Here is a 19,542-nt window from a genome sequence, read left to right as displayed (position 1 = left end):
CAAAGGAGAAATGCTCACTAACGGATGTAAACAAATTTGTGCACAAAATTTGAGAGAATTAAGCTTTTTGTGCGTATGGAAAATTTCTGGGATCTTTTATTTCAGCTCTTGAAACATGGGACCAACACTTTACATGTTGCGTTTATATTGTTGTTCAGTGTATATAAAAAACAGTGTTAAAATGAAGAATGTATTATACAGATGACATTTATATTTAACAAAAACAATGTACTGTATAGACATTATCCTTCGGGCACTCTCTGTTGTAGCAAACCACAACTCAACTGCTGCTATTTATCTGAACAATATCGCATGACGCCATTGTATAATGCTATTGATCTCGCTAGAAAACACACCATTAACATATTTTCTCTTAATAAATACGACAAAATGTTTACTTTGCTAAGTGTCGCAATGAAAATGCAAATTGCAGAATGTTGGCGCTGTGACTGGCCCATCTTGGTATTCCCACCCCAGATTGTTAACTGATGTTTTCATCATTCAGTTAATTGTACCTGTTGAAGAGCTTACATAGCAATTTACTTTGTAATTTTGATTTGTTAAGCCACAAATTGATCCTGAACCATAGCTACATTTTATTAAAATGTCAGCAACCATAAGCAGATGTCAATAATGCTAAGCAGATTATAGTTGGATTGGTGTTACACTAGTTATAAGTTTTTGCTTGCTCAAAGCCCCAGGCAAAGGTTGTGGCAGCCCAGTTTTTTATTGAATTTTTTTTAATTGATGTGTTCAATTATTCCGAAATAATTGGCCCAGGTTACCTGTTACTGTGTTTAATTTATATTAGAAAATGATTCAGTACCGTCCGCTTCCAGTTCTAGTGGGCAGTAACAGACGGTAGATGCCTAGTGGAACGTCTCAGCACCAACTGTGAATCAATATTACCAACTGTGAATTTAAAATCAATCCGCGTAAGTACTGGCTTTCTTTTTGATTCTTTGTGTCTTTTAAGCGTAGTTCACATCTATTGGACAGTAAATACTAAACAAAGACACAATTGGTCCAAATTAATTTATTATTCACCAAAACCAGCAAATAAATACTTTCTATTGACAAAAGCAACTAATCTTGAAGGTTACCTGAAACTGCCGAGAGCCAATCACAGACTGTCAGCTCGACTGGAGTCACAGACACGGCATCTTTCAACAGCAACAAAGCGAGACGCGGACAGTTCAGTAATATTGCTCCATTCATATATATATTCAGGAGAGAAAGGCTTTGGCTGATGGTAGAAACATGATGAGTTAGGAGGCATTTTTGAGTGGTATTTAATGAGAGATTGTATTGGTAGTTCAGACTTTATTTAATGAGAAATTGTCTTTCCTTTATTTAATGAGAGATTGTCTTTTTTAACAGAAAACAATGGTAAAAAATAGTTTTCTAATAGACATAGTGCCCTCTCAGTGCAGGCTCTACCGTGTGACAATTGACCGCAACGGGAGTTATGAGTCCCGAGCCGAAGGCCAAGGGCGCTAACGAAAGTTAAGGCGGGCACTATTGCTTAAATACAATTCCAATTTCCCAAGTGTCAGGACAACTGGTTATTACATTGGTTTTTGGATAGGTTCCAGCTTTTTTTTAACAAGGTTTCCTATGGCTATAATGAGCCATTACCCCAAACCTGCTTTTCCCCTTTATTTCACTTGATTACAACCATATTTTATTTCCCCTTTGTGTTCATTACTGCAATTTGTATTTTCCATTAATTTCTACCACTTCACAGTTCAGAATGTGCACTTCACAATTTGTGAGGAGGCCCTTAAATACAGTTTGACACCTGGCTCACCAGAAGAGTCACTGTGACACACAATAGCTGGAATTTAACTGGTCATTTCATAGAAACATCAGCACCCTTTAACTTTCTTTTAGCATCAAGAGGATATTTGTGATGGAAAACCGAGGTTGATTTGGCTGTATTGTCTTCTCCAAGAGCTTCAGAGTGAGCATGATTTGTTCTTCTAGAAAGGTAATGCAACCAAAAATGAAAACCTTTTTCCTTTTTCAAGGAACGGTTTGCTACCCATAACCCCACCATAAGCCCATTGATTTTCATCAGGTGAAGTACAGAATTGTTTAGTCTAGTCATCTTGATAATTAGAGTAAATGTTAGTTATATACGCTATAGTGCATGGCCCCTTCATGTTTGCCTACAATCTGTGATAATATTGAATTGATGAAGCCTATGAAGGATTAGCTGTTCTATATTACTGTTTCTTCACTATTCAGCACATTTCTAGGGAAGCTGGTTTTAGTAATTGAATTTTTTTTTTTTTTTTTTATATAGGTCTATGCTAGGATATTATAATAAATATAATAAGAAAGCACGAAGAACATATTAGAGGGATAAAACAATAATTAAAATATATAAGATACTGTCAACTTTGCTTAGGGATGTTATTAATTCTTGGGAGGATGTTTTATAGGGGTAAATTGGGCTGGCTTTTTAATTTACTGCTGATGAATGGTGAAGTGCTTTGAGAGCTTCCCTCATATCTGGGAGTTGTTTCAAATAGAAACCAGCCCCCAGACATGTAAAGTCTTTAAAGGCTCATGAATTAGACTACTGTCCAACTTGCCCCCAGCTTCTGCTTTAAATGCATTACTGGTAGCTGCTGTATATTTTTGTTGTGAGCTTTCACCAAATGCTAGCCACAGATTATTATGGATTTGTGGACCATCTTAAGCGAGCTGGCCACATTCTGTTTTTCGTCAGTGAGACAAAATTTTTGAAACTGTGTTCTGTGGTCCTACCCTGAGCAGTCTAGAAGAGGCTTTTTTATATATAACATTAATAATTATACTGAAAGTGTTACATTTTACATGCAAAAATAAAAAGTCTCACCTTTTTTGGAACACTAGTTTGGTTGTATTTTTCCAGCCTGCCTCATTTGGCTATCAAAAAAATGTAATAAAAAAAGTTAAGGAAACAAAACAAAAATGCAGGCATATCATTACATAGATACTCATTTTATTTTAAATACTAACATTCCATAAAGCGCTTTGCACTATCCATAAATCAACAGTACGAAGGTCACTCTTGAAATCAGGATGTGTTGCAGTAAGAATACCTCTGTTAAGAGTGGGGAACAAGATTAAAAGGTTAAAATATGCACAAGAACATAGAAATTGAACTATGGAACAATGGTCAAAGGTGCTTTGGACTTTTGATGGATGAACGACACTTGTGCCTTCTGCCAGTTCTGCTGTCAATTCAACGCTTCCTGCCTTTCTATTCTTTAAGGCTATTATGTTCAAGTATTGCTCATCCTTGTTATACAGCTTTTTGGCGTCTTCCAGTCATGGGTTTGTCAATTACAGATGATGTTTCTCTGTACTTGTTGATTATGCTTCGTATACCGCACCTTGAAGATCGAGTGTTTTTCCTTCTTTATGCAAGTCAAGGCTGTTATAACAGTAGAAAACACTAGTGGATGCTTTGAGTAAATTGTTGGTGCTCATAATGCATCATCAGAAAAATACAACATGTCTAAGACTTTTGCACAGCAGTGTGTATACATCATATACACACATATTATACAGGAGGGTAGATTGAGTATTTCTGAGTATATGAATGGAGCTAAAACAGCACTTTACGTTAATATATATATATATATATATATATATATATATAAAATATATATAAGAAAATCAAGTAGTTCAAGTTTACAAATCATGTAAAAGTTTATGACCATCATTTCTCAGAGTAAAGAGTGACGTCTTCTTATAATATAATAAATAATAATAATAATAATAAATATTGTCGGGGTTGGTAGCCTGCTGCAATAATATAGGAGAATACTGGCACACATTCCAAGGTGCTACTTTAATATATTTTGGGGTGCAAAAGTGACTTTTGTGTTCTTAGTGGGTACCCATGATAGATGGTACATACGACTAGTATAACATGACTGGTATCTTATCTTACTGCTAAAAGACTGAAAAGACTGAGCTAAAGCAATCAGCTACCAGACGTGAAAACAGCAAAAGGACAGAAAAACATCTTTCGATGCTTTGCAAAGGGCTTTATTATTATTATTATTATTATTATTATTATTATTATTATTATTATTATTATTATTATTTTACTTTGTAGTGGGTTTTTTTTTGTTTTATTACTTTGTAGTAGCTTCAGTATTTTTTCAAACTTTGCTTATAAAACAACTAAACACTATTATTTTAAGAGTCACCTGCAAATGGCAGTTATTTGAAAAGTGAATAAATTACTTTAAAAAGAAACATGCTTAATTAAGATGTCTCTAAAGCCCTTGTATAATTATTATCATTATTATAATTTAAGTGCTCAAAGAATCTTGCCAGGGCTACTTTTCGGAAGATCTTGATTGCCGATAAAGAATTGCTTCGGCCTTTAGTTACAGTAGAAAGCTGTGCAAGGTAAAAAATGGGATCTTCACTGCTAAAGTCTCGTGAACATATATAGCAGTATCTTGCTTTTTTAGCGTGAGAAGGTGATTTACCTACCCTTTTTAGTCGTACCGGTACCATGTTTTGGCCATCTAATACATGCAAGCTGCGTCACATTCTCATGACAATGGAGAGAGAATTTGGAGTTTGTAAAGTGCATGTAAACCACACAGTTATCTATCCTTGCTCACACTCAGCCTCCTCTGATCAGCTTGACTTCAAGATAATCTTCTCACTCCAACATTAGATAAAGGCTCTATGATTCTAAGGCAAGGTTTTGAAATACAGTATTGGGTTTTTCACGACTCATTGTTCATGGTAAAGTAACCTGGAAGGTGCAGTTTAAAAACTGATAATTTTTCATTCTGTTTTTTTTAGTAAGTACTAAAGTGAAATACATTAGGGGTATTGGGTCAGGTGGGGTTTTGTATAAACACCATTATTCAGTTTCTTACAAACCATTTTTCTATGTATTTAGTTTTACATTTACTAATTAAACTCATATTGACTGAATGATTAACAGGAATCTTTATAACTGACTGACATAGTTTTGGGGGAAGGTACAGGAGTATGTCAATTTTATGCAAAATATGATCTGTAAGGTCCCAAATTACTGACAACTGTGGTAGTTCCCCATTAATTTAATTAGTGTATTTTTTTTATTATCAAGTTACCTATATTTATCAGATCCTATTTTCTTTGTTTCATTCATTCAAGTCAACGCCTACCTTATAAATGTTTACTGTAGAAAGACAACATCAGGTCGAAGGTTAGTGGTGGCAATCTCAAGTGGGAAAATAAGCCATTGTCCAACATCTGCCCGCATTTTCCTAGCAGCTTCCAGTTGTCCTAGGCAAGTTTTGGTTTTAATACTTTTTCTTGGTGGTTGCTCCCCTGGATGGAGGAATGTTGTTGCTGTGCTTGTCTTCCAATGCTAAGGCCAAACATCACACCACCTGGTCATGACCTGGTCACCACTTGGTGCACTTAACTCCTTGGTTAGAGCTGAGACTGGTAGCTGCAGTATACCATACAATCTCACTCTTGTGAGGTAACGTGGAACTACTAACCATTTCCTGACGTATGAACTGATTAACGCTTCCAGCTTCTCTACTGTTGCCAAGGAAACCCCATACACAGTGAGTGGCCACAGAAGTCTTGGCAGGTGATCAAATTTAAAGCACCAGAGTTTAAGTTTGCCCAGTAAAGCTCTGCTGTCTATGCTCTTCAACCCTTGCACTGCTTGTTGTCTCACTTCTCCCACATGAATTGTGTCCTTTAGGTCCCCATCATATCATCTCCCAAGACTTTTCACAAACTTCTCAAACACTGTTGGTATAGCCTCACCCTTAATGTAGAATCTATTATCCACTACTTTACCCTTAATTATAGAGATGCTCCTTGACTTTTGTGCCCATTCAATGTTACTGATTAGTTTGCCCAATAACCAATAGTGGCATTCGCATTGCATTAGCCAAGGTAAAAGCCAGTAGAGAAATGGTGCATCCTGCCATTCTTCCAATTGCTGGACATTGCCATGTAGTGGTGAATTCTGAAGTTGAAAAACAAAATTGCAAATCTCTGAAATAGGCTTTCACTGAGTATGTTATTGTCCTTGGTACAATAAAAAAATCAAATGCTGCCCAAAGAAGCTCATGTGGTACTGAACCGTATGCATTAGCTAAATCCAGGAATGTCACATGGAGCTCTGTCCTCTCCTTTTTAGCTGTTTGAATTTGCTGCCAGATCACACTGATGTGCTCTAAGCATCCTGGGAAACTTGGAATATTGGCTTTCTGTACTGAAGTGTCAATGAAGCAGTTATTCAGTTGGTAAGCTGACAATCTCTGAGCAACAATGCTGAAGAAAATTTTGCCTTCCAAATTTAACAGGGAATAGGGCGAAACTGACCAGTATTCGTAGAATCTTTTTCTTTAGGTATAAAGACCCCACCTGCTTGGAGCCATGCTCTTGGTACAACCTGTTTTTCCTATGCCACTTTCATCAATTCCCACATGATTCATAGAACACCATTAGGCCCAGGAGAGGATAACGCCCTTGCCTTTTTCACAGCTTGCTCTACTTCTTTCCACTTAGGTACGCAGTCCTCCATTTGGTATTCTGGTGGATTGATAGGTGGGATGTCTGAAGGAATCGACATAGGCTCCAGCCTACAGTATGTTACATTTAAGACTGAAATGTGTCTGGTTTTTGGATAGGCAATTTTGTTTGTGAAACTATTATTATTATTTATTTCTTAGCAGACCAGTTGTTACAAAGTATCACAATACAAAATATCACATTACAAATGATCTCCTTGCAAATCATCACCTTATTGAATATGCTATGTAACATAATTTTTGTTCCTGGGTAGTAAGTGTTATTTCCTAATTGCTTATGCCCAAAAGTATAGAAAATGGCTATTATTCCCCACAAACTTTGCTTTTGTGACCAGGACAGTGATATTTTGAAATGTACCTATTTTCCAGAACATTCCAGATAGATTCAGTGCTGAGTAAACTTGGAGTAACTTCTAGAACTTTCTAGAACTTTCCATTAACATAAATAGTAGTATAAATACAGGGGCCTTAAGCCCACCATTTCAGTTTAGTTCCAGCTGCCTAAGTGGATACATATCTGCATTTTCCTGAGATGGCATCAAGGGGCTGCAATGGTAGCATTCCTGATGGGTCTCCAAGGCAGTTTTACCAAGTTTCCCTGCTATCTTTGCCTTTGGGACAGCAGGGACACCAAGGCGCACTACCACAGGCAGGACTGGCCACAGCGGACCAAGTTCTCTGTGGGGAGGAACAACGTCAAGTGGGAGCCACTGGTGGACCTCCGGAAGGTGCTGATGCCACCACTGCACATCAAATTGGGCCTTATGAAACAATTTGTCAGAGCTCTAGATAAGGAGTTGGCAGCCTTCAAGTACCTTCAAGACTTCTTCGCTAAGCTGTCTGAGGCAAAGGTCAAAGCCGGTGTCTTTGTCGGACCACAGATAAAGAAGATCCTTGAGTGCAATGAATTCCCCAAGAAGCTCACTAGTAAGGAGAAAGCGGCTTGGAACAGCTTTGTCGCAGTGGTTCGGGGCTTCCTGGGCAAGCTGGTTGAGACTCTGGTGAAGAACTACGGCACAATGTCCCTCAAAGTCCATATCCTTGATGCTCATCTTGATAAATTCAAGGAGAACATGGGAGCTTACTCAGAGGAGCAAGGCGAGCGCTTCCACCAGGATATACTGGACTTTGAACGTCGCTACCAAGGACAGTATAACGAGAACATGATGGGAGACTACATTTGGGGGCTGATTCGTGAAAGTGATTTACAGTATAATCGTAAATCCCGAAAAACTACTCGCTTCTAAATCTTTTGTAGTCATTTTTGTATTACTTTAGTATAAATACATGTTAAATTTGGATTCGTTTGTTGTTTTTTTCTGACTTTATGTGAACGAAAAGACCGTTTTCTCATTGGAAATAGGTACATTTCAAAATATCACTGTCCTGGTCACAAAAGCAAAGTTTGTGGGGAATAATAGCCATTTTCTATACTTTTGAGGCATAAGCAATTAGGAAATAACACTTACTACCCAGGAACCAAAAAAAAATAATAATTTGTTACACGGTGATATCACATTACAGATAAGAGCAGCTGTAAAGTATAAGATCAAATTAAAATATGAGTAAAATAAATAAAAAAATAAAAACATTTAAATAATTACATTTAAGAGTGAGTTTGACTAAGAGCAGTTAACTTATAGCAAAAAGTATTTACTTATATGAGTAATGTCCAGTAAGAGCACATGGTAAGTATGATAAATGGTTGAGATAGCTGAAAATCTAGGATTAGTTGGGCTGTTTAGTTTAGACTTTTCCAAAATCAATTGATCGTATTGGTTTCATATTGTCTGGAGTTAGCAGCCTAGCATGTTGTTTGAACTGTTCTTTAGTGTTTCACACAGAACATCAAATCAAAAGACATCTGTTTTTTCTTCTTTAAAACCCTTTCTTAGCAATAAAAAACTAACAAACAACAAAAAACAAAAAATAAAAATTTTATTTCACCAGACTAACCCAATTTGATTTCACAGTCTGTTGCACCTTCTTTGCATTACATGTCACTAAAAGCAAGCTACATTAAATGATATCAATTTGTGGTTTGAATCTCTGCTTGGGTCATTAACTTTCTCACACTATGAAAGTCAAAACATGTTCACTATTGCTAGAGTCACTTCATAGAAAATTATCAACAATTACATCTGTCTGTTTGTGAAAACCTACAGAAACATGACTAAAATTGGTATTGGGGAACTTTTGGTGAAACACCCAAGTTCTCCCCCCACAGTACTGAAAAAACCTTCACTGTTTTCAACAATGGCACTCTAGCTGCTGCAGCACATAGTTCTTCTTTGGTCTCCTTCTCAAAAGTAATTGCTTCCATAATGAGGGACCAGCGCCTCTTAACTATGCTCTGCACTAACCATCAAATGCAGAAATTACCATCAACTGTACAGCAGGTGGATGGGGTTACTGGATAATTATAATGATGGTGGGTGGTGACCAGTGAAAATTTCCTGTAAAAAACCACAGACTGAGAAGAGATGTCATACACTTCTGAGTTGCCATCACCACAGACTGTAATACAAGCTGAATAGATAGATAAAGGATAAGGTAAAGTACAAATGTAGGTGGCTAGCACAGCTAAATTATTAGGCAATAAATAAGAGAAATAGTGTCATTGGGGGATTTTTTCCTCTTTTACTGTGGAAAAATGGTTGACATTTCATGTCACATGATTTATCGGTGGTGATTCGTGACACTGAGCCCTTTGTTTATATTAGTTTGTGCTTGATGCTGTTGACGTTTAATTGAATTTGAAGTTGTTAATACTGTAAATTTCAATAAAGAATCTAAGCTGTTTCTTTTTTTCTAGTTGATGACCATGAAGCCAACCTTGAAAGGAATTCAATGACATGGTTTCCATGGAAAAATAAAAATAAATCTAACCTTTTAGGCACTGTTTTGGCTGTACTTTTTTGGCAATTTGGGTTTCCATGTAGTTTTCTTTCAGGTAGAGAATTCTCCTTCAAAATGCAAATTATCTCATTAAGGGAGGGTATATTTAAATGTTTCTGTCTGTTCCAGTTTGGTCTTGCATGACGACTGATCATTAGGCCTTCTTAAACTTGGTTTATTTCTTTTTCATGTTTTTGTTCTTCCAAAACAAATCTTGCTCAATGAATCAATGAGATGTTTATGAGATCATTAGGTGGTTGCTCAAGCCTGGTGCCGTCCGTAGCCCGCATCAATAATACAGGAGACCACTGCCCACACAAATTCCCAGCTCTGCTAATTCAGTACATTTTGTGGTAGAAACTTGTTTTGTCCTTGGTATGTACCCATGATAGATCCTACTTAAGGCTAGTGTGTAATTAATTGCAGCTTATTGTCAAGACACAGACAAGTCTAAGCTTACAGCAATCAGCTATTTGCTGAAAAAATAGCTTTCTGTGCTTTGCAAAGGGTTTTGTTATTTATTTATTTGTTTATTGCAAAGGGCTGCTTTTTACAATTTGTAGTAGCTTCAGTATTTTTTATAACGTTGCTTACAAAGTAACTAAACTATAAAGCACTGTCATTTTATGAGTCAACTGGCAATAATTTGAAATGCTGAATAAATCGTGTCACATAAAAACACTGAATGAAGAGGTTACTAAACCCCTTGCACTGTAGCCTTTTTTTCCTTATTTGGTCAAAGAACCTTGCCAGTACATCTAAGTTGTTAATAAAGAATTGCTTGGTACAGCCTTTAGTTATAGTAGAAAATTGCACAAGATTACATCACAAATGGGATCTTCACATCTTTCTGATGTTTCTATAAAAAGATTTTGGTCAATTTTGTGCATTTCCTATAGTGTGAGGAATGCGAGTGATATGTGCCTGTTACGTCACATTCTCACTAAATAGAGACTCAAACTGCATGGAAACCCTGCCAATGTAACAAAAAAATGTTATTAACTTATATTTCCTATTAATTATATATATATATATATATATATATATATATATATATATATATATATATATATATATATATATACAAATGCATGTTACAGTAAAATAAATATACAAAAATAATCAAACCCCCATAGTGTTACTCTTACTTATATTTATACTTTATCTATTTGATGTCTGTCTGATTATTAAATAAATAAAACACTCAATAACCACAAGTGTTTCACTGTCCTTAAGGAGGGTTGAGTTCTCAAATAAGAAAACCCACCCCTAACATATAAGCTATCATGCATTCAAAACATTTTCATATAAACACGAAGCTACCGAACAGTTATTTTTCAAGTTTGCAAATTACAGTTTCCATTAGAAAATTAACATTTGAGGTTTGAGAATGTCAGAAGTTAGTTTTGCAACTGCATCAATTTCAGTTGGCCATGACTGAGTGCAGCATATCAGCAGTGATGCATAGTTTGTACTATAGGTACATGTAATTTGGATGAAAGAATTCACTAAATTAAGCACTAGAACCTGAAGAAGAGGGCTTTACCATCTGGTAAAATACTGTGGCAATGCTGCCCCACCCCTGTGTGTATTTCTGTGTTGTATGTTGTGTGTAGTGGTGTAACGTTGGTGCAATTTAGTTGGTACACAGGATCTAATATGGGTTATGAGCACGAGTGTTTAAAATGTATATGTGTATTTAGGCACGATGATTGCACAATCATGCCACATGCATATTAAAGTGGGTAGTTAGTGTGAAAGCATGGGCAGCACTATTAATTCACAGGCAGGTGTACCGAGATTCCAATTGAATGATTGATTAGCATTAGATTGATTAGATTGATCGAGTCTCAGTACAGCTGCATAAAAGAGGCACGTTTTCACTCACTGAGGGTTGAGTGTTCGGTGTGTGGAGGGCAGGTGAGAGAGAGGAGAAGATTTATATACTATAACAATTGTTATATTGTGCTGGAAGTGCCAGCACGGTATTTGTGTTCTGTTCGTCCACTGTGTGTCTAGTGTTAATCAGGTTTGTTTGTCCTTTTATTTGGCCTAAAGTGCTGTGTCCTGTTTTTGTACAACTGTTATTTTACGGTAATAATAAACCGCGCAGCAGTGCATTCATTCATTATTTTCCTCGCAGTGCTGTGTATTCATTTCTGGTCTGACGTCACCACTAAAGCCAGCTTGCCACAAATACATTTAAAGTTTTTCTGTTTGTTTTTTCATGATTTTATGCAGCACTAGTTTTTGTTGCTAATGAACACAAATTCTTTCCTCAATATTCCATAAAGTAATGTGGTTTGCTCAGAGTTCCATGTGTGGTCTGGTAGCCTTCATGTTTCAATATCCCAACTGTGGACTATGTCACATCCTGGGTATTTCCAATGGCATAAAAAATAACTCAATACTAAAAAAAAAAACTACTTACACAAAGCTGTTCATAGAAGCCACCCACTGCAGGTCCTTATTAGAAGGTAATGTCAAAAAGTCAGAACATAGGATATTAAAACTGACAGACTATATATATATATATATATATATCTATATATATATTATATATATATAATATATATATAATATATTATATATATACTTAATGACCCCGTGTGGGGCGTAGGTCAAGGGCCAATATTTTGGGCCACGGATTTTGCACAGTCTGTACCCGTTATAAGGAAATGTAATCCTGCCAGTCTGGGAGGCCATGTTAGAGGGCATTATTGGAAAAGGCGATTGTGTAATTGATTGAACAGCTGCCGTCACAAACAATTGTGAGCCTTTTAAAAAGGGCAGGGTCAACCTGTTGGTTGAAGAGAGTTGGAGAGTGAGTTGTGGGAAGGAAGCAAGAATCTTTTGTACAAGGTAGGATATATATATATATATATATATATATATATATATATATATATATATATATATATATATATATATATATATATATATCAAATCAATTGAACATAAAAAGAATATTCAAGGGATAAAAGGTTGATTGGTATGTTTTCAGTCCAACCCATTTACTTTCCTAGGTTCACTTATATCTACCCACGTGGTGAACCCCACTGCTCAAAACAAATAGACTGTATTTTGTGTGCTGCTCTTACAAAATAACTACCAAAAACCCCTTACAGACAAGGGGATGAACACTTGCAGGGGAGTTGACAATCAAGAGTTGGTACAAATACTGTTTTTCATACTGGGCATATCCAGCATATATTAAAAAACATACACATTATCAGGAATTACATTCTTTAGGAAGTGCAGGCAATTGCTTGACTTTATACATTTACAGTAAAGAGATTTTAAATTGACTACTGGCTATGATTTTCTGTATTTTGGACTAGGTAGTATTATCTTAAAATAGTTCAAGATAAGTGCTAACTGTGGCCTTTAAAACCAGCTGTGTTTTTATATATATTTTTTTTTTCTGATCCAGCTTTGATAATTTGATCACTGTTTTTTTTTTTTTTTTTTTTTTTAAAACATCCAAATAAGCAGTTCAATACGGCCACAACCTCAAACCTAATGCTGTTAACTGGATTAATAACAGTCAAAACAACGGAAACTTGAAGGCTTTTGGAGACTGGCTGTACATCCCGCTTAAATTAAGAGTTACATGTTGCAACTAATATATGATAAGCAAACAGGGTCAGTTAACTTAAAAAAGAAAGAAATACAAAAATGACATTTAACTATTTTAGGAACATTTTGCCATCAGCAATGCTCCCATAATAGAAGTGTATTAATACACATTTAAGCATGTGGGTTTTGTGACCCAAATAGTGACAATGCAAAGTCTAAGCAGGTGTATATTGTCAGAACCATACTATAAGAATCCATTTTAAGAAGAATTAAATGAATAAAAATAATACGAATAGAACAGGACTAGGGGCAACACAGTTTATTTAAATGAGGTTTTCAGTAAATCTGATGCAAAACTCAATTATCTTAACTCCTCTGACACACGTTTTGTTTAGACAATCAGAAGTTTCTATTGTTTCAAAGTTTTGTCAAGCTTCTTTCTCACTACACTGTCAAAAGCAATTTCCTTTTTTTTCAGAAAGGAAGCATGCACCCATTGAAGTTGCAAAAGCAGAAACAAACCCGGCTTGTTATTTATCTGAGGCTGTTCTTAGTCTTTGTAATTTGAAGGATGCTTTCTTCCATTAAGTGCTAACATTTTAAGAGGAGAATCTGTCCCTATCTTGGTATCAATAAATAGACCTTGCAAAAGATTTCAATGAGCAATTTATTAATATAAATATAATAATTTACCTCAAATGCAGAACTACTGGGTGTAAGAAAATGTCAAAGATAGCTTTCATTAGTTCCTTTCTTAGTTTGTTCATGTAAATCAAGTCATAAATGACGTCAATGCTACACCTGAGATGACATTGCACAACATGTGGGTTGTGTGGTTTATCTGGGTAACTTTGTGAAGGCCTGATTTCCCTGACTGGCAGATCTAACTTCTAAGAATAATGACTAATACTAATCACATGGCTTTCCACATGAGGCCACTTTCTACCTCTGCTAACCTCCACATTTGTTATATGTGCACATTTTTTTTACGTTACTGTAACAGGGGGAGTGTTACCTACGTGCACGGCGCAACTAGTGTTTTCCATAGGGGGTTCAAGAGGTGATTTGGGCCCCTGAAGCAACAAGGTTAGACCAAAAAAAAGCATTATGTAAATACAAAACAGCACTACTGACCGCTGACAGCAAACCGCTTTTTTTTTTAATGCAAAAAAAATGCAAAATAACTTTTTTTTACAATATATCGGATTTAAGTTTTTATCAAACTAAGTGTTTACAGTGTAATTTGGTTAATATATATTAACCACAGATGGTCTAAAAATTAAGCAATCACTTTTTTAAAATTTGTAAGTGCTATATGCTATCTCTAGAATATCTATTTTAATAGAAACACTATTGCACCTCTTGAATCCCCCTTATTTATGCCTACGTGGGTCATCACTGATAATAATGAGTCAGACACAGCATTGGTGTTGACATGCTGCACAGACACGCTGATTTAATGAACAACCAAGTGCCACTACTAGGGTACCAACAAAACAAAGTTAACAAATAAGTTTGCTCACAGATGGCGAGCACTAGTCCCACTAAAAGGAACCTCCTGCTGCAGGAATCTACTACATGGAACTAGCCCTCACTATACTGGGGAGGAGTAGCCTTCACTATACTGGGCAGGGCCTTCACCGGCACTGTATGGGAGCAGAAGGGTTTCATGTAACAGTCCTCTCCTGGAACAGATGCTCTCCCCCTCGGTGACAATACAGGACATCAGTGCATGTCACTGAAAACGACCTAAAAACTAGCCAAAAACAAGTCCAACGTTTTTTTTTTTTTGGGGGGGGGGGGGGAATCAAGCTTGTTATTACAAATTATAAAATAAAAAAAACAATTGAAAACATAATTGAGAAAAGACAGACAGTGCAACCTTGATGAAAACAGAACCCGCAGCACCAGTTCATCCACACATCATTAGCAGCCACAAATCCTTACAAAAGCACATTCTATATCCTAAACACTATCATATGGAAGCAGATCAATCTCTTAAAGGTACCCCTGACACCAATCTAGTTAGATATCATGACATCAATTAATTACACCTTTAATAAATGGCAAAAATACACCCAACAATTTACCTTTTTTTTTTTTTTTTTTTTAATAAACACCAAAAACGTTTAGCTAACTGTTAACAGTAGTTGAACCCATACATTAAATCCAACACACATATAAACTTTCATTTGTTTAACTTACCTGAAGACTCCGCAACTATGCATTCTAAATGATCAACTGTGAGAATATGGGCTGCCAGCTTTAATTCACATATTTTCCGGAGTTGTCAACTTGCACCTCACTAAATCTTGTGTAAATAATGTTTGCACATTTGAAAAGGGAGATTAATTTCTTACATGCTTCTCAGTTTTACTATGAGTTACCAGATTGCTGTGATGCGCTCGGAGTTCACACTGGCACTATCGGCACACAGCCTTTGCCTCCTCGTCAGATACACTCCTAATCCATTCTTGTAAACCTTTTTCTTTTTCCCAGTCTTTGCATTATTTCTTTCCATATTTGCCCACTTACCCAGTGGTATCGCTATGGTTTATCACGTTGATAAAAAAAGAAAAAAAAAAACTATTAACATACTGTATACTTTTCCCTCTCAACAGCTTCACACTGTTGATAAAAATAGAGCTCCGTGAGCAGTTTCAAACTGTTGCTTAAAATGGCTCTGTGACCTGTGACTCCTGTGGACATGCGTACAGCACAGTAGGATGTTCTGGGATGTCATCCCCCTGCCCTGTTAACGGTGACTAAGTCGTTAACTTTAAATACTTTTGTAACTGTGTATTCACCTTTAATAAAATACATTAAATCTAGCTCCAAAAACCGCAAGACCCGTAAAAAGTAGCCCAAAAACTAGCTACCGTGGCTCCTAAATATTTCCTGTGGGTATCTTTTCCAAGTAGCCCAATTCCACAGTAAAATCACGGACCTGGCAACTCTGACAGTCTTGCAACAGCTCCAAACAGACATAGGCTACCTGGGCACATCCCCCAGCCAATCAGGACCTCTCAATCAGCTCAGCCCCGGGCGAGCCTTTCTGTTTACTCGGCGGCAGTGCAAATAAACCAGCAACAGGTATAATTAATCATATTTCCAAAACATCTACCCTCCTACAAAAATAACCCAGTGATAAGGTGAATACATTCTTTTTTGCTTATTCAATACACACTACAAAAAAATCATCAAAACTTTTGACACATCTTGTTTATACCAACTAAGATATCAATAAGAATATCCCTCTCAATTGAAGGTACTGTACGATACTCGGCCCTTCCAACAGGTGAGCTAGATGAAGACATGTATATAAAGACATTAATTACATTGAATTTGTATTGATAAGTATTCATTCTTAAGTGTTTTTAAAGGGTTTTCGATGATATGGCGATAACATGCAACAGTGTCTGTAATGGTGTTCAGAGAGCCTTGTAGCATGCAGTATTTTGTTTTTCATTGCTAAAGCTTCTTCAAAATTGTTAAACAAAGAGTTAACAAATATAGAATGGGTTGCCCTATTGCTAAAGTTTCTTCAATAGTAAAATACCAATTCAAAGTAATCACAATCACAATTATCCAGTAATGTCAACAGTAAGATTATCTGACATTCCGAATCCATGACTATTTTCTGGTGCTTGAGCTCCCTAATTGGGAAAATGTGTGACCCCACAACCTTTATGGGGTTCATATTTTGGTACATGATATACAAGGTTTTTATTTTTTTCTTCTAATAATTACCCCTTCTGATGTTTACATTTGCTAATTTGATTCTCAGTAATATGATTAAATACTGTAACATGATGGTATGATTGTCTTCCAACCGTCGTAAAATGATACCAAGCTGCAAGTCTGCATGGACATGCTAATTAAAAGAACTAACTTTACAAATCAGTGGGTACTTGTAGCCGTGTTTCTATCGGTCACTGGGCTCACGTTGAACTATTACTTGTTTCCACTGGCAGCAATATCAATGCAGCTTGAACTGGGACTTTGACGGTGTCATTTTGGAATTGGTATATTCATTTATAAATGGCAATAATTCAAAAACCCAATAAATATTAACCTTTCTGTAATGTCTCTTAGTCCACCTTTTCAGAATAGCTGTAGGTGCTTTTCACAGGTTAAAATTCTCACAGCTAATTACTCTAAATCGTCTTTAGTGCACATCAATAGAATTTCCAAACCAGAAATAAATAACTCAAGACTTTTAATTTAGGGGTTTATAAGTCATCTTAATTTGTGTCTTTTTCATTTTAATATTGTAATAGTGTTCTTTGCTTTCATAAAAAAAGACTCTTTAGAGTAAATAGCTTTGAGAATCTAGTCCATATTGTCTATATTTCAAGGTGTTTAAGAATAGCAATAAAAATAATTTGTACAAGCTTCTACACGGTTCCACTTCAAAAATTAGGTTTGCTTTGTGTTTTCCTAGGAAATGCTATCGGTTTGAGATCTCTAACTCTTTTCTTTTTGATTTTCCTGATTCTGCTTTAAAAATGTTTCCATGGCAACAAAATACTTCTTTGAATGATCAGTGCAATGGGTTCTAGTACCTTGAGAAAGTAACAATTGTTTTATTATTGCCAGAGGAATCTGCAATGCTTAGTCAGTGACTAAGTGCATTTTATTGTGATATCTAGGTAGCTTGACATGTTCTTATATCCTACATTCTGATGATAACAACTGTAAGTGTTGAAAATAATGTTCATTTACAATACATAATCACTTGAGAATTTAGTATTGAAAAGATAGGAAGGGTATCGGTACTTTGGGCAACACTGTACCGTGCATGCTTTGTACTCGTATTTCTTGCACGTTGAATGTGATTAACCAGATATGCCTCTTGGAAAAAGTATATATGATACTCTTTCATAATAATTCTGAAACTGTCTACAGTCATTCTGCAATTTCAGTACATCCATGTATAGTACTGTCATGTAAAAATAAGGATGTATCTCTTGCAAACACGTCCACAAAATACAGCAGTTGAGGTTTTGGCTAACGTGGCTTGTGTTTTTGATGCAAGTTTGATCTGCTTTTATTGTGCCTGAAAAACACAAGCAAAGTTAGTAGAAACAATTGGGGCAGCCTTGACCCCCAACACTTTCACAGTTGTGCCTACTTGCTTGGTGCTGGCCAAGGTTGCCTCAATTGTTTCTTCTACCTTAGCTTGTGTTTTTGATACAAGTTAGAAGAAACAATTGGGGCAACCTTGGCCCCCATCAGTTTTACAGCTGTGCCTATTTGCTTTGTGCACAAGGTTGCCCCAATAGTTTCTTGAAATTTGGCTTGTGTTTTTGATATCTCCACTTTAAATTACTGGGCACTTTTGATAACTTTTGCCGTTTTTGTTCAAAATTGTTCAACGTATATTGAGGCAATGTATTGCAACCGTTTTAACGCCTATTTGTTTGATCAATTGTTAAAATCTAAAACGTATCATAATGCCGTTTGTTTGTAGGAGTTTTAAAATATGTTAGTTAAACGTTTATCATATCGTCATTCCCCACGATGTCAAAATTCCAAATCCGCAAAATTTAAACGTTTACAAAAATTGTGCAAAAATAGTATAGCAGTAAAGCTACAGTTTTTAACAAGTAATGAGATTAACAAGATTTTGTAAATAATGATTATGTATTATGCCGATTGTATTGAAAGCTTTCATCTGATTTTACACTAAGTAGGTCACATGGGTCCTCTGCCAGGACTTAAGAGTTTTACAAACAAAAATAAAATTGATGTGTACTCTTAAGGACAGTCCACGGCCAACTTAAAAGTTAAGAGAATTCTGGTGCGCCGCAATTCACCCCGCACCAAATAATAACCTTTAATCTTAGCACTTTCACAACATATTCTCTCCGCACCCATAGTTTTCCATTCAAGTTTAGTGCTGGACTGTCTCCAGCCCCCTTACATAACCTCCCGTTGTTTCCCACCGCTGTCACATCCATGCTCTGTAACCCCCGAAAACAGCAACACACATTTTCCCCACTCATTCACTCACTCCATTTCCCATGCTAAGTAGCGGCATGATCCATTCCCCTTACAATACATGTAACAGAAAAGACAGACGAGACAAACTAAACAGACAAGTCCTGCAACAAAGCAATTGTCCGGGTCATTACCATATATTATTTTAATTTGAAAGTAAAAATATATAAAAGCATGACAACCTTTATATACAAAAATCTTCACTAATATACAATTAAACAAGAACTGTTAAGTATTTATTTTTGTTTCATAGAGTATTAAATGGCAGTGTTTATATCTGATAGTGAAAAAGAAACCAATATCAAGAAAGATAAAGAAATAAATAAACATCTAAGTATTGTTTATTGATTTATGTATTCATTTATTTCAATATTTATTAATGTATTTATTTATTTATGTTTTACTTATACCAAATATATAGGCTATCCTTAAGCATAACTAATTCACAGAAATTAACCTTCCTTTTGGTCCAGTGGGGAACACAAATAGCATTACT

This window comes from Polyodon spathula, chromosome 2 (assembly GCF_017654505.1).
Source record: "Polyodon spathula isolate WHYD16114869_AA chromosome 2, ASM1765450v1, whole genome shotgun sequence".
Classification (NCBI taxonomy): domain Eukaryota; kingdom Metazoa; phylum Chordata; class Actinopteri; order Acipenseriformes; family Polyodontidae; genus Polyodon; species Polyodon spathula.
Note: the sequence above shows the minus strand (reverse complement) of the source record.